This window comes from Oncorhynchus nerka, linkage group LG9a (assembly GCF_034236695.1).
Source record: "Oncorhynchus nerka isolate Pitt River linkage group LG9a, Oner_Uvic_2.0, whole genome shotgun sequence".
NCBI lineage: Eukaryota > Metazoa > Chordata > Actinopteri > Salmoniformes > Salmonidae > Oncorhynchus > Oncorhynchus nerka.
In genome coordinates, this window is record NC_088404.1 from 46823148 (window position 1) to 46850190 (window position 27043).

The following is a 27043-nucleotide window of genomic DNA, read 5'->3' on the forward strand; positions in this document are numbered from 1 at the left end:
GTATCAATACCAACGCATGAGTAGTAGCAATACCAACGTATGAGTAGTATCAATACCAATACATGGGAGTAGTATCAATACCAACGTATGAGTAGTTTCAATACCAACGTATGAGTAGTATCAATACCAACGCATGAGTAGTATCAATACCAACGCATGAGCAGTATCAATACCAACGCATGAGCAGTATCAATACCAACGCATGAGCAGTATCAATACCAACGCATGAGTAGTATCAATACCAACACATATGAGTAGTATCAATACCAACGTATGAGTAGTATCAATACCAACACATGGGAGTAGTATCAATAATAACATATGAGTAGTATCAATACCAACACATGGGAGTAGTATCAATGCCAACATATATGAGTAGTATCAATGCCAACACATAGGAGTAGTAGCAATGCCACCACATGGGAGTAGTATCAATACCAACGCATGAGTAGTATCAATGCCAACATATGAGTAGTATCAATGCCAACATATGAGTGGTATTAATGCCAACATATGAGTAGTATCAATACCAATACATGGGAGTAGTATCAATACCAACACATGGGAGTAGTATCAATACCAACGTATGAGTAGTATCAATGCCAACATATGAGTGGTATTAATGCCAACATATGAGTAGTTTCAATACCAATACATGGGAGTAGTATCAATACCAACACATATGAGTAGTATCAATACCAACGTATGAGTAGTATCAATACCAACACATGGGAGTAGTATCAATAATAACATATGAGTAGTATCAATACCAACATATGAGTAGTATCAATACCAACGTATGAGTAGTATCAATACCAACACATGGGAGTAGTATCAATAATAACATATGAGTAGTATCAATACCAACATATGAGTAGTATCAATACCAACACATGGGAGTAGTATCAATGCCAACATATATGAGTATTATCAATACCAATACATGGGAGTCGTATCAATGCCAACATGAGTAGTATCAATGCCAACATGAGTAGTATCAATACCAACGCATGAGTAGTAGCAATACCAACGTATGAGTAGTATCAATACCAATACATGGGAGTAGTATCAATACCAACGTATGAGTAGTTTCAATACCAACGTATGAGTAGTATCAATACCAACGCATGAGTAGTATCAATACCAATGAGCAGTATCAATGCCAGCAGTATCAATACCAACGCATGAGCAGTATCAATACCAACGCATGAGTAGTATCAATACCAACGTATGAGTAGTATCAATACCAACGTATGAGTAGTATCAATACCAACGCATGAGTAGTATCAATACCAACGTATGAGTAGTATCAATACCAATACATGGGAGTCGTATCAATACCAACGCATGAGTAGTATCAATACCAACGTATGAGTAGTATCAATGCCAACGTATGAGTAGTATCAATACCAACACATGGGAGTAGTATCAATACCAACGTATGAGTAGTATCAATGCCAACATATGAGTGGTATTAATGCCAACATATGAGTAGTATCAATACCAATACATGGGAGTAGTATCAATACCAACACATATGAGTAGTATCAATACCAACGTATGAGTAGTATCAATACCAACACATGGGAGTAGTATCAATGCCAACATATATGAGTAGTATCAATGCCAACACATAGGAGTAGTAGCAATGCCACCACATATGAGTAGTATCAATACCAACATATGAGTAGTATCAATACCAACGTATGAGTAGTATCAATACCAACGTATGAGTAGTATCAATACCAACGCATGAGTAGTATCTATACCAACGTATGAGTAGTATCAATACCAACGTATGAGTAGTATCAATACCAACGTATGAGTAGTATCAATACCAACGCATGAGTAGTATCAATACCAACGTATGAGTAGTATCAATACCAACACATATGAGTAGTATCAATACCAATACATGGGAGTCGTATCAATGCCAACATATGAGTAGTATCAATACCAACACATATGAGTAGTATCAATGCCAACGTATGAGTACTATCAATACCAACACATAGGAGTAGTAGCAATGCCACCACATATGAGTAGTATCAATACCAACGCATGAGTAGTATCAATACCAACGCATGAGTAGTATCAATACCAACGCATGAGTAGTATCAATACCAATACATGGGAGTCGTATCAATGCCAACACATAGGAGTAGTAGCAATGCCACCACATATGAGTAGCAGCAATGCCACCACATATGAGTAGTATCAATGCCACCACATATGAGTAGTATCAATACCAACACATATGAGTAGTATCAATGCCAACGTATGAGTAGTATCAATACCAACACATGGGAGTAGTATCAATACCAACGTATGAGTAGTATCAATGCCAACATATGAGTGGTATTAATGCCAACATATGAGTAGTATCAATACCAATACATGGGAGTAGTATCAATACCAACACATATGAGTAGTATCAATACCAACGTATGAGTAGTATCAATACCAACACATGGGAGTAGTATCAATAATAACATATATGAGTATTATCAATGCCAACACATAGGAGTAGTAGCAATGCCACCACATATGAGTAGTATCAATACCAACATATGAGTAGTATCAATGCCAACATATGAGTGGTATTAATGCCAACATATATGAGTAGTATCAATGCCAACACATATGAGTAGTATCAATGCCAACATATGAGTCCAATTTGTAAGTCGCTCTGGATAAGAGCGTCTGCTAAATGACTTAAATGTAAATGTAAATGTAAATGAGTAGTATCAATACCAACATATGAGTAATATCAATACCAACATATGAGTAGTATCAATACCAACACATGGGAGTAGTATCAATACCAACATATGAGTAGTACCAATACCAACACATATGAGTAGTATCAATGCCAACGTATGAGTAGTATCAATGCCAATGTATGAGTAGTATCGATACCAACACATGGGAGTAGTATCAATGCCAACACATGGGAGTAGTATCAATACCAACACATGGGAGTAGTATCAATACCAACACATGGGAGTAGTAGTAATGCCAACATATATGAGTAGTATCAATGCCAACATATATGAGTAGTATCAATACCAACACATGAGAGTAGTATCAATGCTAACACATGGGAGTAGTATCAATGCTAACACATGGGAGTAGTATCAATGCCAACATATATGAGTAGTATCAATGCCAACACATGGGAGTAGTATCAATAATAACATATGAGTAGTATCAATACCAACATATGAGTAGTATCAATACCAACACATGGGAGTAGTATCAATGCCAACATATATGAGTAGTAGCAATGCCAACACATATGAATAGTATCAATGCCAACATATGAGTAGTAGCAATGCCAACACATATTAGTAGTATCAATGCCATCATATGAGTAGTATCAATACCAACGTATGAGTAGTAGCAATGCCAACACATATGAATAGTATCAATGCCACCACATATGAGTAGTATCAATACCAACACATATGAGTAGTATCAATGCCAACGTATGAGTAGTATCAATACCAACACATGGGAGTAGTATCAATACCAACGTATGAGTAGTATCAATGCCAACATATGAGTGGTATTAATGCCAACATATGAGTAGTATCAATACCAATACATGGGAGTAGTATCAATACCAACACATATGAGTAGTATCAATACCAACGTATGAGTAGTATCAATACCAACACATGGGAGTAGTATCAATAATAACATATGAGTAGTATCAATACCAACATATGAGTAGTATCAATACCAACACATGGGAGTAGTATCAATGCCAACATATATGAGTAGTATCAATGCCAACACATAGGAGTAGTAGCAATGCCACCACATATGAGTAGTATCAATACCAACATATGAGTAGTAGCAATGCCAACACATATGAATAGTATCAATGCCAACATATGAGTAGTAGCAATGCCAACACATATTAGTAGTATCAATGCCATCATATGAGTAGTAGCAATACCAACGTATGAGTAGTAGCAATGCCAACACATATGAATAGTATCAATGCCAACATATGAGTAGTAGCAATGCCAACACATATGAATAGTATCAATGCCAACATATGAGTAGTAGCAATGCCAACACATAAGAGCAGTATCAATACCAACATATGTGAATAGCCTATATTCAAGCATGTCAGCGCTGAAATATACAGTATGAGAAGGCATACAGAATGTTTTGGCCTTTGTCATAAGAAAGCCCTCAATGGTTTAGGCCCATCGGTGTCTGTGGGATATATGAGTAGTGGCATTTAATACGAGTTGATATATGAAAAGGCTTATATTATGCCTAACTGCTTTATCAGAGACATACAATACAGAATGAGTATCTATGCTAATATACTTGCCACATACAGTTTACAAGTGTATTATGGCTAATATGTGAGAAGGTTTGTATTGGCTAATGTATTTGCATAAGAGGGGAGATTATTTAAAGTGCATCAGCAATAGGCTTGTTCATTATTTCTCTGTGTTCTATTTCATCTCACCTGAGAGCAAGTGGAAATGCTTTATCTTGATATCTGTGTCAAATCACTACATCGCTGTGTTTGGGGTATCAGTGCTGTATTTTTACAGTACCATCTGGACCCGAGGCACCGCACACACAGGTACACACATGTATGTACACGTGCACACACGCTCGCACACTCGCTCAGTTTGGTTGAGCTGAAAGGTGTTAGCCAATAATGAGTTGAGCTGACTCGCTGAGACGCCAGCAGCGCTAGCAGCCTATCTTCTTTTGTTTGAATTAGGATGGGGGGATAGATAGAGGGGGGGGGAGGGATGGATGGAAGAAGTGGGGCAGGAGCAAAGCTGCGAGCGTAACGCTGCTCTGTCTCTGACACGTTTAGTTTTAACCAGCAGGCAGATTTTGACGAGGACTGTTGTGTAAGATTGCACTCGAGGCATGGCGGGTGGGAGGTCGACGTTACAATCAACTGATTCTGGGTCAGATCATTTCTTTCATCCTTACTGCTTATTATTCGTGCGGTGAACAGATAATCTGACATTAGATCTGTGGTTAGGGGGAACTACTACTTCACCCGGAGCCATGCCAGGGATGGATGATGGATGCAGCTGGGAAGGGAGGGATTGCGGGAGGTCGGGGGAAGGGTGTGTGTTTTGACATCTGAGAGTTTCAGTATGTGGTAGTGCTGTTTGGTTGCAGTCTTTGTTGTATAAAATGGTGTTGTTTTCGTTCACACCTGAGCTGGGGTGTTGGCTGGTATGCTGTTCTACATGGATGGGGGTCAGGTGTTTGTCTGGACTGCAGTGCTTGGTTTGTTCTGTGCTTGTTTGTCATATGGAGAGAAGAAGGGGTGGCAAGAGAAATAAAGGGAAGGAGACAGAGAGAGAGAGAGAAAGCGAAAGAGACCGAGAAGTGGAAAGGGAGATTACTGTCGAGATCTGTCTGCCGTTAGTGCCGTGGGTAACCTCATGGTGTTGGGCTGCTGGAGACTGACACACCTGCAGCCTCTGTGAAAGGTTGTGTCAGCTACTAGGCTTGCAAGGTGCACAGTGCATCCGGAAAGTATTCCACTTCACTTTATCCACATTTTGTTGCGTTACAACACAATACTCCGTAATGACAAAGCGAAAACAGGTTTTTAGACATTTTTAGACATTTTATTTACATAAGTATTCAGACCCCCTGAAATTGAGCTCCGGTGTGTCTTGTTTCCATTGATCATCCTTGAGATGTTTCTACAACTTGATTTGAGTCCACCTGTGGTAAATGTAATTGATTGGACATGATTTGGAAAGGCACACATCTGTCCATAGAAGGTCCAACAGTTGACAGTGCATGTCAGAGCGAAAACAAAGCTCCGAGACCAGATTGTGTTGAGGCACCGATCTGGGGGAAAACATGTCTGCAGCATTGAACACAGTGGCCTCCATCATTCTTAAATGGAAGAAGTTTGGAACCACCAAGACTCTTCCTAGATCTGGCCAAACGGCCAAACTGAGCAATCGGGGGAGAAAGGCCTTGGTCAGGGAGGTGACCAAGAACCCAATGGTCACTCTGAAAGAGCTCTAGAGTTCCTCTTTGGAGATGGGAGAACCTTCCAGAAGGACAACCATCTCTGCAGCACTCCACCAATAAGGCCTTTATGGTATAGTGGCCAGATGGAAGCCACTCCTCAGTAAAAGGCACATGACAGCTCGCTTGGAGTTTGCCAAAAGGCACCTACAGGACTCAGACCATGAGAAACGATGTTCTCTGGTCTGATGAAACCAAGATTGAACTATTTGGCCTGAATGCCAAGTGTCACGTCTGGAAGAAACCTGGCACAATCCCAATGGTGAAGCGTGGTGGTGGTAGCATCATGCTGTGGGGTAGTTTTCAGCGACAGGGACTGGGAGACTAGTCAGGATCAAGGGAAAGCTGAACGGAGCAAAGTACAGAGAGATTCTTGATGAAAACCTGCCCCAGAGCGCTCAGGACCTCAGACTGGGGTGAAGGTTCACCTTCCATCAGGACATCGAACTTAAGCACAAAGCAAAGACAATGCAGGAGTGGCTTCAGGACGAGTCTCTGAATGTCGTTGAGTGGCCCAGCCAGAGCCCGGGTTTGAACCCGATCCAACATCTCTGGAGAGACCTGAAAATAGCTGTGCAGCGACTCTCTCCATTCTGCCTGACAGAGCTTGAGAGGATCTGCAGAGAAAAATGGGAGAAACTCCCCAAATACAGGTGTGCCAAGCTTGTAGTGTCATACCCAAGAAGTTTCGAGGCTTTAGTCGCTGCCAAAGGTGCTTCAACAAAGTACTGAGAAGGGATATACTTATACTGATATACTGAATACTTATGTAAATGTGATATTACAGCTTTTTTATTTTAATAAAATTGCAAAAATGTCTAAAAACCTAATTTTGCATTGGCATTATGGGGTATTGTGTGTAGATGAGAGGAAAAGTAAACATTTAATTGGCCCAGCGTCGTCCGGGTTTGTCGAGGTAGGCCGTCATTGTAAATAAGAATTAGTTCTTAACTGACTTGCCTAGTTAAATAAATGTTAAATAAAAAATGTTTTAGAATAAAGCTGTAATGTAACAAAATGTGGAAAAAGTCAAGGGGTCTGAATACTTTCCGAATGCACTGTACCTCTCCGTGTGTCACATTATCGTGCAGTGGCACCTTGATTTGAACGAGTGTGTGTTTTGCAGCATGGGGGTGTAACCTCTGCATATATGTATATGAATGATGTTTGCAACCATATGGATGAGACTGGTAGCTCTCTTCTACCGTGTGTCTGTGCTATGAGGTTGTGGTGAGCGTGTGTGTTTGTAGTGTTTGTGTAATGTGTAAATTTGTTTTCTATGAGATGTGTGTATTTCTGTGAGATCTCTGTGTGTGTGTGCGTGTGTGCTCCATGGTCCTCAGGTAAGATCGGATGACTCACTGTTTTTACTGTGATTACTGGAGCTGCCACTCTGAGACGGAGAGAGAACGGAGGAGGAGAGATAGAAAGGGAGGAGGTGAATTAAGCGTTTGGATAGAGAGAAGGATGAGAAACAGGGAGATGGAGGAGAGATAGAAAGGGAGGAGGGGAATTAAGCATTTGGATAGAGAGAAGGATGAGAAACAGAGGGAGATGGAGGAGAGATAGAAAGGGAGGAGATGAATTAAGCGTTTGGATAGAGAGAAGGATGAGAAACAGAGGGAGATGGAGGATAGAAAGGCACCACACAAAGAGACCCCCAGTGAAGGACAGAACGGTGTCAGCTCCTCCCACCTTCACGCGCAGCGTCTGTTTGAATGAACAGACAGTGAATTGATTTGAAGGAACCGGGTCATCAAAAAAACACAGACCTAGGCCACGTCCCATTGGTGCTCCTTTCCCCAATCGCCACTGATCTGACACAAGTCGATAGCCAGTGAAGGTCAGACACAGACAGAAACCGAGACAAAGGGCACATCCTAAGAATCTCAAACAGCCTTCTTCCCTCATCTCACGTCCCACTCAACCACTAATCTGAAAGTGAAAGGAGACAAGAAAAGGCTGCCGTAGTAGAGTATTGGACCACAGCCAGCCAGTCGAGAAAGCAGAGTCAGGCCAGCAGCAGTTACATCTGGAGAAGCCATGATCCCTCCCAGAAAGACAGTCCATTCAATTCCCCCTTCATCTTCTGCGTGCAGTGTGACCCACATCACATCCCTGCACCCAGGCTGGCTGCTTCGTAGATAACCGCAATAGCATAGCAGCTAATGAAGCGTGATATAGTGCTCGAGACTTGCCACGGCGCACGCCGGCCCCCATTAGCCAAGATGCCTGGGCCGGCCCCCCTTTTTCTTTCTCTCGCTCTCTGTGTCTGCAGCATGCCTCTCTTGGTTTCCTTCTCTTTCTCTTTGAGTCTGGCTAGTCGCCATCTCTTTTCTGTTTCCATTCTCTTCATTTCTCTTGTGTTTCCATTTCCCTCTCTAGCTAGCTTTATGTCCCAATATCTTTCTCTATATTCAATTTCTCTTTCTTTTCTCTCATCTCTGTTCCGTTCTCTCTCTGTGTCAGAAGGGTCAGTGGTAGACCAGACATGGCCCAACTGGCCTCTGTCTCTAGAAACAGGAGTGACTGGCCTTGTCTGTCAGCTAGTGCCAGTCTGTTTCCTCAAAGGGCTTGGGGAATTAGAAGGGCCGTAGAATTACAATTGTTTTTAAAAATTGAATCAAACAGGGCCTTGAGCAGAATGAACAAGACGCACCACACGACACCCCCGATGCGTGGTCATGTGATTCCGCTGTAGTCACCTGATCTACAGGATGAGTCAGAATCCACCTGGTTCAGGTGTCACACGCAGGTCGCTAGGGTTCAAGGGAGTCCAGGGTTAAAGGTTATGGTTGAGGGACAGAGGAGTTTTTCCATAGTCCGTCTGTTTGTGCTACCATGCTATCAATTTAAAGTTCATTTTAAGGGCTTTATTGGCGTGGGACACATGTTAACATTACCAACGCAAGTGAAGTAGATAATAAACAAAAATGTACTTCTTCTCTCACTGACAATATGCCTAGGTCTTCCATACACTGAATAATCAACTGAACAATCAACTGAATAATCAACTGTTTAATCACATATTGTAGAAGCCATAATTGTTGAAAATATATTTGGGCATCTGTCTTGAGTACCAGCAATTTACTATCATTATAGCGATCTGGTATTGTGATCGTCCAGACTTTTCCCTCTTCTTCTGCTGCACTTTAATAAAATGACTTGTGTGTTTAGGTCTGATAGTACACTGTGTCCCTGTTCACTCAATATGTTTACATGCAGCATGCAATGGTTTCCTCTGGGACCAACCATTTCCTCTCTCTCTCTCTCTCTCTCTCTCTCTCTCTCTCTCTCTCTCTCTCTCTCTCTCTCTCTCTCTCTCTCTCGCTCTCTCTCTCTCGTTCTCTCTCTCTCTCTCTCTCTCTCTCTCTCTCTCTCTCTCTCGCTCGTTCTCTCTCTCTCTCTCGCTCGTTCTCCACCTGTCCTTCTTTAGTTTCCCCGTCTTCTTTTCTCTCTGTCATCCGGTGTTTGTTTTCAACTGAGCGGGTTTCTGTTACTTCCAGTGGAACTTGATCTGGTCCAGTAACCCCAGTCAGACAGTCAGTCCTAATGACAGGCTGGTTTGGAGGAAGAGGACCATCACGACTTAACTAGCTGACTGACTGAAACCTGTATGTCTGGTCGTTACAGTATATGCAACTGCTGTGTCATTTCCACTATATACTATATATAATATTAGTGTTAGGAGTATCACATCTAACAATATCTAACAATATTACTGATAGGTATGGTTGGTAACATACTGTACTTTGTACCTCCAAGCTAACATACCATTGTAAATGAACTTTGCAGAGAAAGGGAAATGGAGGGGGGGGAGGCGGAACCATCCAGAGAGTGACTCAGGAAATGTCGATTTAGGAGGAGAGGAGAGGAGGAATGTGGCACAATGATCGCCTTGGAACAGAGATGTCCTGATGGGGGGCTTTAAAGAGAGATTGAGAAAGAGACAGATAGTGGAACATAGAGAGAGATAGTGGACAGAGAGAGAGAGAGAGACAGATAGTTACCAAGCCCTGCAATTACTAAGCCCTGCAATGCCAAGAGCTGAGCAAAGAAAAAAAGAATCCCCTCATCCAGCTGGTCCTGGGGCTGAGTTCACAAACCTGGTCTACTAACACACTGAAGCCTCAGGACCAGAACATCCAATCAATCAGAATAAACCAAATGACGACACAGTCAAAACAAAACTACATTGCTTATTGGGAAACACAAGCACAAAGCAAAATGCAGTGCTGCCTCGCCCTAAATCGACAGTACACCGTGGCTAACTATTTGACCATGGTTACTGATCAAAACCTTGACAAAGTACAGGCTCAGTGAGCACAGCCTTGCCATTGAGAAGGGTAGACACAGGAAAACCCGGCTCCCTGGAGAGGAAAGTCTGTGCAACCACTGCACAACAGCAGAACCCGAGACAGAGCTGCATTTCCTGACAAAATTAAAATAATATAAAACAATTAGAGAGTGTCATGTCGCCAAATTTGAAAGCCTTATTTAATGTTTCAAAGACCTCTCTGATGAGAATAGGCTACCCGTCCTGTTGGGGAAGGATGCAGAGAGCTGTGGGTTGGCAGCGCACTACATTGCTGCCTGCCATAAGATGAGGGACAGTGTCTGACAGACCAATCAACCTCTCCACTATACTGCTATTGTTCAATGGTTATTTTGACCATTGGTTATTGTTGTTACTGTTGTCCTGTTGACAATTTTGATCATTATTATTTTAATATTGTAAATATCCAAAGTAAGCTTTGGCAAAGATAGAGAGAGAGAGCGAGAGAGAGATAGTGGAACAGAGAGAGAGAAAGAGAGCCAGATAGTGGAGAGAGAGGGACATCATAAGAGAGAGATGAAGAGAGCTAGACAAAGATAGAGGGACACAGAGGGAGAGAGAGAGGGCCCTCTGAAGATTAGCAGTGCAGGGGTAAACTCTGGGTCACCAGTGGCTTAATCTCTGCTGATATAGCTGCTGCTGAATTAAAGTACTGGAATGATAATGGTCTGCTTGTTTGTTTACATGTGTGTCGGCTTGCGGGTCTTTGATTGTCTGTTTGTGTGTGCGTGTGTGTGTGTGTGTGTGTGTGTGTACCGTCCCAGGTGGCGTGGCTGTAAATGCCCAGCATGACGGCCTACTATAAATCTCTTAGTTCCTGCTGCCCCCTGGCACACACACACACACACACACATACTCCCGTCCCTGCCCCAGAGCCCCACAGGCTGGCCAGACACACACAGAGTAGATACAGAGCCCCTACATGGTGGAACAACTGGCCTAGACCTTTCATCTCTACTCCTACCCTTCAGTATTACTCATCTCCATCTAAGATAGCCAGTTCATTTCATAGGTAATGCATGGGGGAAGACAGCGATGATACCTTGCCTGAGGACATTATACCGTCATGGCCACCTAATCATCCCCAGCTTCCAATTGGCTCATTCATCCCTCATCCCCCCCTGTAACTATTCCCCGGGTCGTTGCTGTAAATGAGAATGTGTTCTCAGTCAACTTACCTGGTAAAATAAGGGTAAAAAATAAATCATTTTAAAAAGGACGTTATTGTCCTTGGTAGTTTATCGCGTGTAGCGTGTTTGCATAATTTGTGTTTGTGTGGGTTTAGTTGTGTGTTGGTGGTGTGTGTGTGTGTGTGTGTGTGCGCCTCTGTGCGTGCATTCACATGTGTGTGGATGTGCGAGTGTGTGTGGCTAGGTGAGGTCCAATGCATGGTAGGCAGGGCCATTAGCAGCTAGGTGAGAGAGCACCATGTGACTGGGCTTGGAATTCTGGGCCTGGCCCTCTCTGCTTGGCCAGCACAGTGTGTGTCACACACACATCGTCTTCTCCTCAGCTCGACCACATCTGAGAGGACTGCCCCGTCTGAAGCCCGTGTGTGTCCATCCATCCTTCTCTATGGATCGTAGTCCGTCTAGGCCCAAGTCTTGGGGCCTGGCTATGAGCGTGCTGAGGCTACGACACAGAGCCTTCAAGAACAGGTAGATGAAGAGGGAGGGAGGGGCGACATTAGATGATTGGTATGTCTCTGTGGGAGAGAGGGCTGACTTTCTGAGCTTTCATCTAATATCCGAATATTCGAAATACATGTGTTTATTATATATATATATTTTTCTTAACTTTTTAACATGAGCACTGCTTCGCAAGGGAGAGAGGCTGGTACTCTTACTGCTGCAGCTGGGGAGGGGGCGGTGTGTGAGATGGGAGCGAGCTGAGCAGACAGGGAGAGAGAGAGATGGAGTAATGCCAGCTATAGCTAGCTAGGCTAATTGAGGCCAAATGCTGCCCTTTCTCCCCAACCCCATTCCAATAAATCAACAACCTAGCTATTGCTTGCTCATTGTAGCCTACTCCATCTCATTTCAATAACTTTTAATTTCGTGAAGCCTCCCAAGTGGCCATGTGGTCTAAGGCTTAAGCTGCTTAAGAAAGAAAAAAGAAGTTCATAAGATAATTTGTAAGTTCAATTTCTTAAGATGTGATGGATTTCTTACAAACTTCTCAAATATTTTCTTACGAACTTCTTAAGATGTGTGTTGCTAGGCAACCAATTTAGCTAGCTATCTAGCTAGCAATGACAATCACGTTAGCATATTTCTTACTGAGATTACTGTTCTAAAACATGTTCTTGGGTTTAAAATGATGAATACTGAAGCATTCAGATGAAGTCTGTGAGTGAATTAAACATGTTCAATTGCTTTCATGAGTTTTTTCTCTCACGGCCCTGAGATTAAGACAAAGGTTTAGCTATCTTGGAATTCAAGAACATTTCCTGAAACTTTATTTTCAAGAATCTAATTTCTTCTTAATTTTTTGCTTTAAGGAGAAACATAAGAAATAGTGCAAGAGAATTTCCACTCACCTTTTTGAGGAATAGCAACTTGGCTTAACTTTCGTCTTAAGTCTATAGTTAAGTGAAAAAATTTCAGTTAAGAAGAAATGTCTACTTAAGAAGGTTTTGTGAATCCGGCCCCAGGCTCTGGCCAAGGAGACCAATGGGGCGGCGCACAATTGACCCCGTGTCGTCCGGGTTAGGAGAGGGTTTGGCCGGCAGGGATGTCCTTGTCCCATCACGCTCTAGCGACTCCTGTGGCGGGCCGGGCGCATGTTTCCTCCGACTGGCTACCGGGTTAAGCGGGCATTGTGTCAAGAAGCAGTGCGGCTTGGTTGGGTCGTGTTTCGGAGGACACATGGCTCTCAACCTTCGCCTCTCCCGAGTCTGTAGGGGAGTTGCACTGATGAGGAAAAAGGGGTAAAAGTCCATCTTGCATTGCGATATTGAATGCTCACTCATCTTCATAAAGCTACCGGTGGATACTGGTCTTTTTTATGTGGCACATGTCCTAAAAACAAAATTGCAAAGTTTGTTGTTTTATTAAATTAATAATTTTAAATGTCATGGTATATCCTTGTAGTACGTAACAGTGTCACATGGATATTTTAATACAATTTTCTTTTTAACTTTTCAGTGTTAAAATATGTCAACAAAAAAAATCTCACTAAAATGAATACTCACACTAGTATTCGGATACTAACATCAGTTCAAATATTCAAATAACCTTGCACATCCCTAGAGGGTAGTGTAGGCGTAGTGTGTGTGTGTGCGTGCCTGCACTTGTTTGTGGAGGATGCTGAGAAACCGTGTGACAATCCAAATGAAAAAACACACTCACAACGGGATAACATCTAAACAACGTTGTATTTAGATGTCAGGGGGGTGATGTTGCCTCAACATATTTACTATGACGTCCTGAAAACAGCCTAAACCCTCACGCAACACTTCAACAACATTCATTGGTCAGATGTTTACCTTTTGTACAACCATAATGCAGACTGTAAACACCTAGGGGAGGCAATTGTGTTGTGTATAGAATTCAGATGCAGTAAGAGCAGCCCAGGCTGTGTGTTTCTATACAGTGTGTTTCTACACAGTGTGTTTCTATACAGTGTGTTTCTATACAGTGTGTTTCTCTTTCAGAGCTAGCATGCAACAGTCTTCCTCCTCTTATCAGCTTGGGAGTAATTGTCCTCCATAATGGCCATGGCTCCCTTTGACATCACTGGGTGAATATGGATGTGAATACACTGTTTGAGTGGTTGAAGAATACAGTACTTAGTGGTATTCTGTAGCTAGATATGTACTGTTTGAGTGGTTGAAGGATACAGTACTTAGTGGTATTCTGTAGCTAGATATGTACTGTTTGAGTGGTTGAAGGATACAGTACTTAGTGGTATTCTGTAGCTAGATATGTACTGTTTGAGTGGTTGAAGGATACAGTACTTAGTGGTATTCTGTAGCTAGATATGTACTGTTTGGGGATGTGTCTTAATATGTGCAAGAATGCAGCTATTATACTGCAACTCTTCAGGGTTGTTTGTGGTCACATCACAGCCAAGGTGAATGGCGTGATGTTCAGAAATGCATACACACACGCACATGAACATGTAAGTACAAATTCACACACACAGTCTCTATAGGAAACATCACAGACACACAAAAACATCTTGGCTCTTGTGTCAGTAGAGGAGAGTCAGGCCTCTGACATAACTGCACACCCAGCATAAACACAATGTGCCTCGCGGCCTCAACTCTGTGTGTGATGTGTTTGCACGTTTGTTTGCGAGTGTGTACAGTATGTGCCTGTGTGTGTGTGTGTGTGTGTGTGTGTGTGTGTGTGCTGTGACAGTGGAACAGGCTGTGACGTCAGTGAGAAGTAGTACGCCAGCTAGCAAGCCATTTTTCACAATGCAAATGTTATTCAAAAGAAAAGTCAAGCACTTCTAGGGAACAAAACTCCCATCGGCCGATTTATATTTATTTATTTGTAATAATGACAATTACAACAATACTGAATGAACACTTATTTTAACTTAATATAATACATCAATAAATTCAATTTAGCCTCAAATAAATAATGAAACATGTTCAATTTGGTTTAAATAATGCAAAAACAAACTATATAGGACTATTTCCCTCTATACCATTTGTATTTCATTAACCTTTGACTATTGGATGTTCTTATAGGCACTTTAGTATTGCCAGTGTAACAGTATAGCTTACGTCCCTCTCCTTGCTCCTCCCTGGGCTCGAACCAGCAACACAACGACAACAGTCACCCTCGAAGCAGTGTTACCCATGCAGAGCAAGGGAAACAACCACTCCAAGGCTCAGAGCGAGTGAAGTTTGAAATGCTATTAGCGCGCGCTAACTAGCTAGCCATTTCACTTCGGTTACACCAGCCTCATCTCGGGAGTTGATAGGCTTGAAGTCATAAACAGCGCAATGCTTGACGCACAACGAAGAGCTGCTGGCAAAACGCACTAAAGTGCTGTTTGAATTAATGTTTAAGCTTCTGCCTATCACCGCTCAGTCAGATACTTAGATACTTGTATGGTCAGTCAGATTATATGCAATGCAGGACACGCTAGATAATATCTAGTAATATCATCAACCATGTGTAGTTAACTAGTGATTATGATTGATTGATTGTTTTTTACAAGATAAGTTTAATGCAAGCTAGCAACTTACCTTGGCTTACTGCATTCACTTAACAGGCAGTCTCGTTGTGGAGTGCACAAGGACTAGTTAACTGTAAGGTTGCAAGACTGGATCCCCCGAGCTGACAAGGTGAAAATCTGTCGTTCTGCCTCTGAACAAGGCAGTTAACCCACCGTTCCTTGGCCGTCATTGAAAATAAGAATGTGTTCTTAACTGACTTGCCTAGTTAAATAAAGAGTGCAATGCTGTTAAACCTTTAAATAAAGGTGTAAAAAAATATATTGAAAAAACCGGTGTCCAAAAATACCGATTTCCGATTGTTATGAAAACTTGAAATCGGCCCTAATTAATCGTCCATTCCGATTAATCGGTCAACCTCTTATGTGTAGGTCAGTGTAGTGCAGTATTCATTTGCTTCCCATGGGAAATTAGTCTAACAGTCAAATCAGCATCTATTGACTAAACAGGGTGGTTCAAGCCCTGAATGCTGATTGGCTGACAGCCATGGTGTATCAGACCATATACCACAGGTATGACAAAACATTTATTTTTACTGCTCTAATTATGTTGGTAACCAGTTTATAATAGCAATAAGGCACCGCTGGGGTTTGTGATTTTTTTGTCCCATATACCACTGCTAAGGGCTGTGTCCAGGCATTGTTTCGTGCTTAAGAACAGCCCTTAGCCGTGGTATATTGGCCGTATACCACACCTCCTTGGGCCTTATTGCTTAATTATACAACGGGTAGGTTTATTCCTGAATGCTGATTGGTTAAAACTGCATTCCAGCCGGTGTCTATTCCACAAGTTACCACCGGCTAAATCTATGACATTAAAATACCTATTTACTCTGTTCCATCTGACTGTGCAATCCACTGTCTCATCAGCCCAGGCAGGGAAGTTATGAACTTGATCTCCACTATAAAAAGCATCTAGAAATTATCTCACATTTCTTTTAGGCTAACATTTAGTTTTCAACAGCGGAGATTTGTATAAACCTTGCTGTCTGTCTCTCCGACATCTTCCAACATTGTTTCAATATTCAAATTCTATCTCCAGATGTCCCATAGTAATGAACGTGTCGGGACGAGACAGGCAGGCAGGCAGCTTTTCACAGCCAGTCAAAATCATGAATCAGCATAATTTTTATGGATATATACAAAGAAGTACTAAAAGAAAACATAAAACGAAATAAATTGCAGCTAGTTTGCAGTCTTTCCAGCTTCAGTTTGAAGTGATTGTGTTAGCTGTGTTGCTGGCTAGCTCCTCTGAACAAGTTTCCTGACGAGAGAGCACATTTTCTATGCCAGGAGAAATTTCGCATCATTAGCTCATTGTTATGGGTGTATCCCAATAAATGTCACTAGAAAACAGCTTAAACAAATGCAAATGCAGCTACTTTGCTGTTATTCTGTCTGCACTGTTTGATGTGACTGTGAGTTAGCCGTAGTTGGCAAGCTAGCAAGCAAGGGATAAGAAAGTTGCCAGCCAATGGAACATTTAGAACGAACGACTGGGATACAAAACAAAAAGACTGAACAACTGGGTCGCGACTCTGGCAACCGAACCAATAGAACGAACGACCAGCCGGCCTGGGTAGCAACCCTAGATTTGTGTCGGGACTATATCTCATGGAAGTATTAATAATCACTACTCTGGACGGTTCTGACTTAGAATTTGTGGACAACTACAAAAACCTAGGTCTCTGGTTAGACTGTAAACTCTCCTTCCAGACTCACATTAAGCATCGCCAATCCAAAATTAAATCTAGAATCGGCTTCCTATTTCGCAACCTCCCCTCATGCTGCTAAACATACCCTCGTAAACATACCCTCGTAAACATACCCTCATACTATCCCAAAGCCTAGGACCAAGAGGCATGGAGAGGCAGCCTTTAGTTACTATGCCCCTAGCTTTTGGAATAGCCGGCCAAAACTGTGGACATATTTAAAAGAGATCTTAAAACTATTTTTATGTTGTTTTTTTTCTTTCAGTTTTTCTTGTTGTTTTTTGTTTTTTTTATCCTCATGTTTGTTGTGTAGTAAATATTTGTTTTTATTTTCATTGTTTTTTATTTGTTTATTTCATTCATCAGTGTCTGAAATGTTCTATATAAATAAAGCTTGATTTGATGATACCCTCTGTAGTGCCTTGCGGTCCGATGCCAAGCAGTTGCCATACCAAGCGGTGATGCAGCCAGTCAAGATGCTCCCAATGGTGCAGCTGAATAACTTTTTGAGGATCTGAGGGCCCATGACAAATCTTTTCAGCCTCCTGAGCGGGAAGAGGTGTTGTCGTGCCCTCTTCACGACTGTGGTGTTGTGTTTGGACCATTATAGATCCTTAGTGATGTGGACACTGGTGAATGTGGACGGGGGTGTACTCGGCCCTCCGTTTCCTGTAGTCTACGATCAGCTCCTTTGTCTTGCTGACGTTGAGGTAGAGGTTGTTGTCCTGGCACCACACTGGCCGGTCTCTGACCTACTCCCTATAGCTGTCTCATTATTGTCGGTGATCAGGCCTACCACCGTTGTGTCGTCTGCAATCTTAACAGCTGGTGCTCTCATGCATGGTTCAGTGTTGAATTAAACAGAGGTTACTGTAATAGCGACGTTGGTGTGTTTAGTTGGTTAGTGGAACTGTAGTATAATGATTTTGCACAGTATATGTTACAGCGCCAATGCCGGGCTGAATTTTTCTTAATGTATTGTACACATAGAGATCCAAAATGGTGAGCTAGGTGTGTGGACAGTAATGTGTTGCACTACAGAGCTGTACTTGCCAATATATGGTCATGTTTTGTACAGATACCTGTAGACTCAGATCCATAATTGTGTGGTAGGTGAGTGGTAATGCACAGATTCATCATGGCGGGTATGGATAGTGTGGGGGCAGTGCTGCGTGACGTCAGGCAGGCAGGCTGTAGACTGAAATAGCAGTGAGATCTCACTTCCCTGTCATGTGCAGAGCAACAGACATACCGGAGGAGAGGAGCAAATGAGTCAGCTTGCCTGACCTGCTGCTGGAAGAGACTGATATGGATGGAGAGGGAGAGAGAGAGGGGGGTGATGATGGATCAGGGAAAGAGAGAGTGGTAGCCTATTTATTACCAGGGGGATGAGATGGTGTTTTGGTTCTGACTGAGAAAGGCTGGTGCTCACTGTTTAGTCATTGAAGCCTCGCTGAGTGGGACAGTCGAGTTGCTAAGTAATGGCTGTTGCCTAGGTGATAATGCACCTCATTTATCAATGACTCACCGCAATGACAGGCAGCTGTATTTGTAAAAAAAAGTCTTCATTCAGCTACAGTAGCCTATGTCTGTCTTACTTAATAGTACTCAGTTTTTCTCAATTTATCACTGAGGTGACAGCAACATTCCATAACGGATCCATCACTAAGTTGACTGGCAGGCATCAAAGTGTAACCCATAGAGATCCTATTACATTTACATTTGATTTGATAATTGACGGAATTATAGGGTCTGTGTTACCGATAGAATCAATATTCCTTATTTCTATGGTATTACCTACCAGATGACAACAGTGTGTTCAGTAACCAATAGGTCTCTGTTTCCCAGGTGAAGTGGTTTAACCCCTAGGTGACCTCTGCCTAGAGGTACCAGGATGTTCAGAGTCAGACATGGTGATAGCAGGCCTAATCAATAGGTTACCTAGGTGACAGTGGAGTTCCATCGCTATTAAATGTGTTTCCTTGGTGACAGTCAATGCTCAGTATTCAGCACGTCACTTTGGTGCGAGGTAATCAATATGTTGCCTGTAGGGACCGGTAGTGTTAAGTAATCAATATGTGAAGATGTTAGGAAGGTTTTCCTAATGTTTGTTATACTCAGTGTATTTGGAAGGAACTCATGGTGTATACAGTATAACCATATCCCCATAGAACTGCATAGGTTTTCAGACACAGCATTAGGGATTTGAAGCTGACAGACAAAGACGACAGCTTCTTAGCTATTCTCATGTCTTTCTCCCCCATTTAGCAGGGAAATGAATGATTAACAACGTTTAATCATTTTCCTGAATTAGAACAGAGGCCTTGGGGATAGGAGGAGTATCACTGTGCTCTGCTCTGAAACACTGACAAGTGATTTACCTAAACTACCGGTACATTCAGTGTGCCGTTCGTCTACCTTTATTTCATGTATCTTTCCTGGATACTGTGTTCTCTCTCTTTTGTCTTTTCTACTCTCCAACCTCCATGTCTCTCAGCTACTATTCCTTTCACATTTATTTATTATTATTTTATTTTTATTTAGCCCTCATTTTAAAAGCTAAGTTGACTGAGAACACATTCTCCTTTGCAGCAGCGACCCGGGGAAAAGCTACAGGGGAGAGGAGGGGGAATGAATGAGCCAATTGGAAGCTGGGGATGATTAGGTGGCCATGATGGTATGAGGGCCAGATTGGGAATGTCATATAAGTGTATAAGTGAACATACTATATTCTCTCTGAAGATCAAAACATGTTTTTACACGTGAATTTGTGAGACGGTTACCTCCCCATAATCATGACATGCTTTGATAGGGATGGGCTTTGGAAATGCACTGTAGGGACTCTAAATGCCTTGGCAGGGTGGGACAATGTGTGTGTGTGTGTGTGTGTGTGCGTGCGTGCTTTCGTGGAGAGTTCGAGAGAACAGGCTCTTCAGTACTGTGTGTTTATCTTCCGCACACTACTCTGGCCTTTGTGCGGTTCGCAAACGATTCATTCTTTTTGAACAACTCTTTTTACTGACTCGAGAGTCGTGATTCGTTTTTCTGAGGGACCCGTTCATTTTAGTCGTTTGTTTGACCTGCTGACTGGCCGCAATGAATTCTACAGCAGGATTTACACACGCTCATCCGGCTCAGTGGCTCCGGAGACGTGCTCTGATCACAAACTGTCTATCATGTGTGGACAGAAAAATAGATTGTGAGCACAGAGAAGACAAATACATGTTTAGAACTGATAATTGATTGAATGATGCAAGAATGAATGAATGAATTATTCAACATTATCGGTGGACACCTTTTGTAGAACCAAAACAAACGCATGCCTCTGCTGAATACTTGAGAACTAATCGTTTGGGGGGCAGCTGCACTTCGATATTGTGCTCATCTCCCTCGCGGCAGTCAAGCAGAGAGCATTCCGCCCAGAGTCGCTCACATTCTAGTTTGGTTGCGGCCGCAATTAGGCTACACCTCGTCCGAAAGCTAGCAATAAATCATCTAATTTGTATCCCATCACAAATGTGCATTGTTTGAAGTACACTTTTTTTAAGTCTCATTAACAAATGGCAATGACAATAAGCCCCTTATGGTGAACGAGAGGCATGTAGAATCATGATCGTTTCTAGTTTTTAGTTCATTGTTCGCCGGTAGAGGATCGTGCATGCTCTGGGCATTGCAAATTAACGAAAGGAGCCAAAAGATTAGTTGTTTGTGAGTGAGTTGAGTTCTGGGCATGTCCACACACACACAAAAAGGTGTTTCAGGGTGGAAAATGTATCCCACTCTAATTTACCATGTCTGAGAGAGAGTCCTGTCTGGATCCGCTCAACACACACACACACACACACACACACACACACACACACACACACACAGGACATTCCACAGAGCACAGGGCAGGACTCTTGCACCCACGCTACCCTGAGGTGGGACAGTGCTTACACACACATCTCTGTTACCATGTAGAGTGCATTCAGAAAGTATTTGGACCCCTTGACTTTTCCAAATTTTGTTACATTACAGCCTTATTATAAAATGTATTAAGTCGTTTTTTTCCCCTCATCAATCCACACACAATACCTCATCATGACAAAGCAAAAACAGGTTTAAAAATGTTTTGCAAATGTAAAGAAGGAAAAAAATGATATTACATTTACATAAGTATTCAGACCCTTTACTCAGTACTTTGTTGAAGCACCTTTGGCAGTGATTACAGCCGCTAGTCTTCTTGGGTATGACGCTACAAGCTTGGCACACCTGTATTTGGGGAGTTTCTCCCATTCTTCTCTGCAGATCCTCTCAAACTCTGTCAGGTTGGATGGGAAGCGTTGCTGCACAACTACTTTCAGGTCTCTGATGTTTGATCGGGTTCAAGTCCGGGCTCTGGCTGGGCCACTCAAGGACATTCAGAGACTTGTCCCAAAGCAACTGCTGCGTTGTCTTGGTTGTGTGGTTAGGGTCGTTGTCCTGTTGAAAGGTGACCCTTCACCCCAGTCTGAGGTCTTGAGCGCTCTGGAGCAGGTTTTCATCAAGGATCTCTCTGTACTTTGCTCCATTCATCTTTCCCTCGATCCAGACTAGTCTCCTACTCCCTGTCGCTGAAAACTACCCCACAGCATGATGCTACCACCACCATGCTTCATCATAGGGATGGTGCCAGGTTTCTTCCAGTTGTGACGCTTTGCATTCAGGCCAAAGAGTTCAATCTTGGTTTCATCAGACCAGAGAATCTTGTTTCTCATGGTCTGAGAGTCCTTTAGGTGCCTTTTGGCAAACTCCAAGTGGGCTGTCATGTGCCTTTAAATGAGGAGTGGCTTCCGTCTATCATAAAGGCCCGATTGGTGGAGTGCTGCAGAGATGGTTGTCTATCGGGAAGGTTCTCCCATCTCCACTGTTGAACTCTGGATCTCTTTCAGAGTGACCATCGGGTTCTTTGTCATCTCCCCGATTGAGGCCTTTCTCCCCGGATTGCTCAGTTTGGCCATGTGGCCAGCTCTATGAAGAGTCTTGGTAGTTCCAATATTGGCCACTGTGTTCTTGGGGACCTTCAGTGCTGTAGACATGTTTTGGTACCCTTACCCAGATCGGTGCCTCGACACAATCCTGTCTCGGAGCTCTATGGACAATTCCTTCGACCTCATGGCTTGGTTTTTGCTCTGACATGCACTGTCAACTGTGGGACCTTATATAGACAGGCGTGTGCCTTTCCAAATCATGTCCAATCAATTGAATTTACCACGAGTGGACTTCAATCAAGTTGTAGAAACATCTCAAGGATGATCAATGGAAACAGGATGAACCTGAGCTCAATTTCAAATCTTATAGCAAAATGTCTGAATACTTATGTAAATATATTAGGTTTTTATTTTTAATACATTTGCAAAATTGACAAATCCTGTTTTTGCTTTTTCATTATGGGGTATTGTGTGTAGATGTATGAGGAGGATTTAAAAAATATATATATATATATTTTAGAATAAGGCTGTAACATAACAAAATGTTGGAAAAAGGGAAGGGGTCTGAATACTCTTGAACGCGCTGTATGTACACACTATACACACTCCCATTGTAACATGCAACCACAATACCGCTCTCTCACCCTGTGGGTTCTTGTGCTGTAATTACACTGCTTATACCAATGTGACAGTCAAGCATCTAGAAAACCAACAGCCGCAGAACAGAACCGTTAATGCATTCATCCTGAGGAGAAAGTAGCTAGTCATATTCTCCTGCTGCTGTGTCAGCTGGCTGCAAACTGGTCTGGTATGTCTGCGATGAGGACAATGGCAGCCAGTGATTAGCTTTGTTAGCTGCTGACCTTGCGGCCTAAAAGGCACGCTATTCCCTACATAGTGCACTACTGTAGATGGGGTCTGGCCAAAGGTGCTATTGGGACACAGCCCTAAGGTTTAGTTGTTATTGGTAATCTCCGGGGATTTCCATGCATTCAGAAACACTCTGGTTCCGTTGTTGCTGTTATGTGTATGAGTGCATGGTGACAGTGGTGCAGGGTGTGATAAACACACACCCACACGCACGTGAGCTAGGATATGAAGTGTTCCCTGCAGCCTCTGGTATGTATATTTTCAATATGACTAAACACACACATTTCATGCGCTAGTACACACATGCACGTCCACAGACACTGGAGTGGGCTGATTGCTGCTGTAGTGGGCTCAGAGTTATTGTGGCTAAGTGTGTGTGTATGGCAGGCTCAAGCATAAAAGCGCTAAGCCTTTGGAAGTGATCTATGATACAGTACGTGACTGGTTTGGTTAAGGAGCATCATGCTGCAAGGGCACACAGATCTAAGCACGGAGTGTGTGTGTGTGTGCGTGCGTACATAGCCTGTGTGTGTGTCTCTCTCTGTCTCTGTGCGTGCATGTGTGTGCGCAAGTATAGAGGAATCTCAATGCTAAGTGTTTGTGTTATCCTTCCCAGACGGCTGTGCTTCTTTAGACGTTAGAGGAGCCTTGCTTTGTCCTAGCTGCCACGTTAACTCTTCAAGGCGTGGATTCTCCCTGCTCCACAGTTTCTATGGCAACGCACCGACCGCGAGGCTCCACGGTGTGCCTGTGAACGGGATTTATCACAGTGTGTGTGTGTGTGTGTGTGTGTGTGTGTGTGTGTGTGTGTGCGTGTGTGTTTGTTTGTGTTTGCTTCTTACTCAAGCGTTTGATTGTATTTCTGATATTTTTTGCTGAATCTATTAGCCAGGCACTGACACAGTTCACACTATTTATTTAGCATTAATAACTCACACCCATACAGCTATTATGGAGGACGCCGCCGAAATAGCAACGTTCAAAGATAGTAAAACAACGTCTTGTGCTTCTGACTCATCTGAGTCTGATATTGAACAATGCTTTTTATGTTAATGTCAAGTCACCTCATCATGTACTCTGATGTTTCTGGTGGTGTCATCATTGATGCTTTGGAACTGATTGCCAGACGCCTAACATACAGGAGCTAATACTGAATAGTGTATTGAATAGAAAGCAGCACATCCACTCAGGCTGGTAAGAGAAGCCACACACTGTCTTATTGATGAGATGCTAAGCCCTTAAAAATACAGCATACTTTTTTTACATTTACATTTTACATTTAAGTCATTTAGCAGACGCTCTTATCCAGAGCGACTTACAAATTGGTGTGTTCACCTTAAGACATCCAGTGGAACAGCCACTTTACAATAGTGCATCTACATCTTTTAAGGGGGGGTGAGAAGGATTACTTTATCCTATCCTAGGTATTCCTGAAAGAGGTGGGGTTTCAGGTGTCTCCGGAAGGTGGTGATTGACTCTGCTGTCCTGGCGTCGTGAGGGAGTTTGTTCCACCATTGGGGGGCCAGAGCAGCGAACAGTTTTGACTGGGCTGCGCGGGAACTGTACTTCCTCAGTGGTAGGGAGGCGAGCAGGCCAGAGGTGGATGAACGCAGTGCCCTTGTTTGGGTGTAGGGCCTGATCAGAGCCTGGAGGTACTGAGGTGCCGTTCCCCTCACAGCTCCGTAGACAAGCACCATGGTCTTGTAGCGGATGCGAGCTTCAACTGGAAGCCAGTCGAGAGAGCGGAGGAGCGGGGTGACGTGAGAGAACTTGGGAAGGTTGAACATCAGACGGGCTGCGGCGTTCTGGATGAGTTGTAGGGGTTTAATGGCACAGGCAGGGAGCCCAACCAACAGCGAGTTGCAGTAATCCAGACGGGAGATGACAAGTGCCTGGATTAGGACCTGCGCCGCTTCCTGTGTGAGGCAGGGTCGTACTCTGCGGATGTTGTAGAGCATGAACCTACAGGAACGGGCCACCGCCTTGATGTTAGTTGAGAACGACAGGGTGTTGTCCAGGATCACGCCAAGGTTCTTAGCGCTCTGGGAGGAGGACACAATGGAGTTGTCAACCGTGATGGCGAGATCATGGAACGGGCAGTCCTTCCCGGGAGGAAGAGCAGCTCCGTCTTGCCGAGGTTCAGCTTGAGGTGGTGATCCGTCATCCACACTGATATGTCTGCCAGACATGCAGAGATGCGATTCGCCACCTGGTCATCAGAAGGGGAAAGGAGAAGATTAATTGTGTGTCGTCTGCATAGCAATGATAGGAGAGACCATGTGAGGTTATGACAGAGCCAAGTGACTTGGTGTATAGCGAGAATAGGAGAGGGCCTAGAACAGAGCCCTGGGGACGCCAGTGGTGAGAGCGCGTGGTGAGGAGACAGATTCTCGCCACGCCACCTGGTAGGAGCGACCTGTCAGGTAGGGCGCAATCCAAGCGTGGGCCGCGCCGGAGATGCCCAACTCGGAGAGGGTGGAGAGGAGGATCTGATTGTTCACAGTATCGAAGGCAGCCGATAGGTCTAGAAGGATGAGAGCAGAGGAGAGAGAGTTAGCTTTAGCAGTGCGGAGCGCCTCCGTGATACAGAGAAGAGCAGTCTCAGTTGAATGACTAGTCTTGAAACCTGATTGATTTGGATCAAGAAGGTCATTCTGAGAGAGATAGCGGGAGAGCTGGCCAAGGACGGCACGTTCAAGAGTTTTGGAGAGAAAGAAAGAAGGGATACTGGTCTGTAGTTGTTGACATCGGAGGGATCGAGTGTAGGTTTTTCAGAAGGGGTGCAACTCTCGCTCTCTTGAAGACGGAAGGGACGTAGCCAGCGGTCAGGGATGAGTTGATGGCGAGGTGAGGTAAGGGAGAAGGTCTCCGGAAATGGTCTGGAGAAGAGAGGAGGGGATAGGGTCAAGCGGGCAGGTTGTTGGGCGGCCGGCCGTCACAAGACGCGAGATTTCATCTGGAGAGAGGGGAGAAAGAGGTCAGAGCACAGGGTAGGGCAGTGTGAGCAGAACCAGCGGTGTCGTTTGACTTAGCAAACGAGGATCGGATGTCGTCGACCTTCTTTTCAAAATGGTTGACGAAGTCATCTGCAGAGAGAGGAGGAGGGGGGAGGGGAGGAGGATTCAGGAGGGAGGAGAAGGTGGCAAAGAGCTTCCTAGGGTTAGAGGCAGATGCTTGGAATTTAGAGTGGTAGAAAGTGGCTTTAGCAGCAGAGACAGAAGAGGAAAATGTAGAGAGGAGGGAGTGAAAGGATGCCAGGTCCGCAGGGAGGCGAGTTTTCCTCCATTTCCGCTCGGCTGCCCGGAGCCCTGTTCTAGCCCCTAGAAGGGCATAAGGGCATTAGTTCAAGTTCCAGTCCTTACAGATCTGAGAACACTAAGGGGCTAGGGGAAGGGATAGGGAAAGGGGCTAGGGGAAGGGATAGGGAAAGGGGCTAGGGGAAGGGATATGGGCTAGGGGAAGGGAAAGGGGCTAGGGGAAGGGATAGAGGCTAGGGGAAGGGGAAGGGATAGGGGAAGGGAAAGGGGCTAGGGGAAGGGATAGAGGCTAGGGGAAGGGGAAGGGATAGGGGATAGAGGAAGGGATAGAGGCTAGGGGAGGGATAGAGGCTAGGGGAAGGGATAGAGGCTAGGAGAAGGGCTAGGGGAAGGGATAGATGCTAGGGGAAGGGATAGAGGAAGGGATAGAGACTAGGGGAAGGGATAGAGGCTAGGAGAAGGGCTAGGGAAGGGATAGAGGAAGGGATAGAGGCTAGGGAAGGGATAGAGGCTAGGGAAGGGATAGGGGCTAGGGAAGGGATAGGGGAAGGGATAGGGGCTAGGGAAGGGATAGAGGCTAGGGAAGGGATAGGGGCTAGGGGAAGGGATAGGGGCTAGGGGAAGGGAAGGGGCTAGGGGAAGGGAAGGGATAGAGGCTAGGGAAGGGATAGGGGAAGG

The 27043-nt window shown here is 43.9% G+C and overlaps 1 protein-coding gene across 1 annotated transcript in view; it reads left to right on the plus strand.

The window, feature by feature from the left end:
- The window catches only part of LOC115134649 (SRSF protein kinase 2-like), an 80887-nt gene that overhangs the window by 32566 nt on the left and 21278 nt on the right, over nucleotides 1–27043 (plus strand).